Source organism: Grammomys surdaster, unplaced genomic scaffold, assembly GCF_004785775.1.
Source record: "Grammomys surdaster isolate TR1022 unplaced genomic scaffold, NIH_TR_1.0 576, whole genome shotgun sequence".
NCBI lineage: Eukaryota > Metazoa > Chordata > Mammalia > Rodentia > Muridae > Grammomys > Grammomys surdaster.
In genome coordinates this window covers 78,588-82,441 of record NW_021604995.1, presented here as the reverse complement: position 1 = coordinate 82,441, position 3,854 = coordinate 78,588, and the positions used below count along the sequence as shown (strand labels likewise).

Sequence of the window (3,854 nt, the reverse complement as noted above, 5' to 3'; positions counted from 1 at the left end):
TTCCACAAAAGCTGCCTGTTTACAATAGCTTATAGCCATCTGTTTCAATGTTTTTCCACTGAGACCCAAGACTTGGTGTTAGTATACATGTATGACAGGCCTATTGCTGATTTGAGGCCTATGGCTGATTTTAGGCCTTCAGTGTGTAAGCAGGGTTGCCCCTGACATCTCCTCCCTTCTCTAACTATAGAAGACTGCCCGGCTTCTATCAGACCTTCAAAGAAGATCTAATACCAATTCTCTTCAAACTATTCCAAAAATAGAAACAGAAGGAACACTACCCAATTCATTCTATGAAGCTACAATTATGCTCATACCTAAACCACACAAAAACCCGACAAAGAGAGAGAACTTCAGACCAACTTCTCTTATGAATATTGATGAAATACTCAATAAAATTCTCACAAACAGAATCCAAGAGCACATCAAAATGATCATCCATCATGATCAAGTAGGCTTCATCGCAGGGATGGTTCAATCTATGGAAACCCACCAATGCAATCCACTACATAAACAAAAACAATGAAAAAAAAACCTACACGATCATCTCATTAGTTGCTGAGAAAGCATTTGATAAAATTCAGCATCCCTTCATGATAAACGTCTTGGAAAGATCAGGAATCCAAGGTCCATACCTAAACATAGTAAAAGCAATTTACAGCAAACCAGTAGCCAATATCTAACTAAATGGAGAGAAACTTGAAGCAATCCCATTAAAGTTACGGACAAGACAAGGCTGCCTACTCTATCCCTACCTATTCAATATAGCTGTAGCTAGAGCAGTTAGACAACAAAAGGAGGTCAAAGGGATACAAATTGGAAAGGAAGAAGTCAAAATATCACTATTTGCAGATGGTATGATAGTATACTTACGTGACTTCAAAAATTCCACCAGAGAACTCCTAAACCTGATAAACAACTTCAGCAAAGTGGCTGGAAATAAAATTAACTCAAACAAATCAGAAGTCTTCCTAAACTCAAAGGATAAACAGGCTGAGAAAGAAATTAGGGGAACGGCATGCATCACAATAGTCACAGACATTATTAAATACCTCGGTGTGACTCTAACCAAGCAAGTGAAAGATCTGTATGACAAGAACTTCAAGTCTCTGAAGAAAGAAATCAAAGATGATCTCAGAAGATGGAAAGATCTCCCATGCTCATGGATTGGCAGGATTAATATAGTAAAAATGGCCATCTTGCTGAAAGCAATCTACAGATTCAATACAATCCCCATCAAAATTCCAACTGAATTCTTCATAGAGTTAGAAAGAGCAAATCTCAAATTCATTTGGAATAACAAAATACTCATGATGGAGGAGACTATTCTCAACAATAAAAGAACTTCTGGGGGAATCACCATCCCTGACCTCAAGCTGTACTACAGAGCAATAGTGATAAAAACTGCATTGCATTGATACAGTGACAGGCAGGTAGATCAATGGAATAGAACTGAAGACCCAGAAATGAACACACACACCTATGGTCACTTCATCTTTGACAAACGATCTAAAACCATCCAGTGGAAAAAGGACAGCATTGTCAACAAATGGTTCTTGTTCAACTGGAGGTCAGCATGTAGAAAAATGCAAATCGATCCATTCTTATCTCTTTGTACAAAGTTCAATTCCAAGTGGATCTAGTCACCACATTCAAATCCTTTATTTCTTTTAACACCGAGAAAGTGTGGATTTCAGTTCAGCCATGGAGTGAACTTTGAAACAGGTCATTCTCAGTACAGGAAATGAAGATGTAAATTGCAAAATAACTTTATTATTCTTCGTGAGTAAAAAAGGGCAGATGGTTGGGTAGCATGTTGATAAAATCGCATTAATTGACTCCAATCTTGGAATTTTTTCTTTTGTATAAAAGCCATAAAGGGTGAGGGAGTTGTTCAACCAGTAAGTTAATACAAAGCAGCTCACCAGAGACAGGATGCTGTGAGTGGCTTTGCGCTCAGGAGAAGGCAGGGAGGAAAGACTTGGGCTATGGAGATGCTGGGCTCTCTTGCGGTGTCTGTGTAGGAAAATCACCATGTAGAGGCTGGCCCACATCATGACAGCCACATAGAAGAGATCATGAGTGATGATAAGGCTAAAAAATGACCCTGGATTGTGGTTCCCAAAGTGCTTGTTTTGGCAGTAGCCATCCAAATATCCATGGCCAACCTGAGTTTTATTGGTTTTGGCTACTATCATGTCAAGCATATACCCATAGATAAGTAGATTAATAAGCCAGGAACAAAGTAAGGAATAAAAAATCCATGTAGAGAGTCTAGGTTTAAGCCAGGAGGCCAACTTAGAATTATTGGGAGTGATGGTGATGACTTGGAATGTGCTTAGAACACAGGTGGTGCAGATGGACAGACCCCGGCTGACTCTGAATGAAAACAAAACTGCCTTACAACCAATATCGTCCAGAAAATTGGGTACTCCAAAGGATAACATGATATCTTTTATCAATGTGAATACGATTGTCAGCATATTAACTATTGTCAGGTGCATGAAAACCAAATCTATCAACTTTTTAAAATGAGGCCTGAAGAAGAAACTGTATATATATAATATTAAAAGTGATGAGTTCCCTATGACACCAAGACAAACCTGGAATATGGGAAAGATCTGGAAGATGGTGTCACTTGTAAGCATGATGTTAATGTGGATCAGTTTTTTTTTTTTTTTTTAGGTCTAGAGTATCAAACAAATGGACTGTATTTTAAAACAATTTTTAAAATGGTGTTTGTAGAAAAATATACTGAATGACAGCTAAGGAGCAGAGAGAAGTAATGCAATCCTCAACTCCTCTCTTTCCTTTCTTCCTCCTCCTCTTCCTCCTTTGCTTCTTTTTCCTCTTCCTCCATCTTCTCCTCCTTTTATTTCTTCCCCTCCTCTTCCTGCTACTCTTCTTTGCTTCTTTTGTTTTTTTTTTTTCAAGTCAGGAATTCTCTTTGTAGCCCTGTCTGGAACTTGCTCTGTAAACCAGGCTGGTCTCGAATTCACAGAGATCCAACTAAGTCTACCTCCCAAGTGATGGGATCTAAGTTGTGCACCATCACCTACTGGAGAAATGTACAACTCCTTTCAATATTAGGTCCAGAGATGAGACTTTAGCAACTGTATTCCTGGGATTCTTGACCATCTTAGAGAATAGAATAAAGTGTTGAGAATAATAAAGGTTTGAATCCACCCAAACACCCTGAATTCTGTTATGTCAGGCAGAAGGATATGTTGACCTATAAGAAAGATAAATTTGAATGTTATGAGGAATTTAAAAATTGTTTATTCTATGTGTACGAGTGTATTGCCTGACTGTCTGCATTATAAACATGCCTCAGGATCAAACCCTGGATCTCTAGAAGAGCAGCTAATGGTCTTTAACTGTTGAGCCCTCCCTCCAGCCCCAATGAATTTCTATTCATCAGTATATATATTTTAACTTAAGTATCAATGTTTTCATGTTTACAACAACATTTTCTTTTACCACATATGTAGTAATGTGTGTACTTGACCTTTAGTGTTTGAGCTACACATACGTTTCTGTTAGCTTAGTGATGACTAAATTCTTAGACTTTCCATGTGGGACTCTGCCTCTCATTCTACCCTACAGGTTAATCAACAATGTTCTAAGGCATTTTATTTCATTTTATCTATTTGTGTTGCTCACAACTTAGAGCTGAACAGATGGTAGTCAGAACACAAAGGCCAGAGTGAGACTACATATCCCACAGTATTGAGCACATCTTCACAAATTGTGTTTTCTGTGATATTTGGTGACCAAATCAACCGTGCTGGTTTTGATTGATAAACCCACTCTAACAAAGATTTGTATATTTTGTAATTGCAAAATATTTCCAC

General features: G+C 38.0%; 1 pseudogene; it reads right to left on the bottom strand.

Annotated features, from left to right (window-relative positions):
* Window positions 1-1,698: 1,698 nt before the first annotated feature.
* LOC114633284 lies at window positions 1,699-2,648 on the bottom strand (annotated as a pseudogene).
* Between the last annotated feature and the right edge of the window lie 1,206 nt (window positions 2,649-3,854).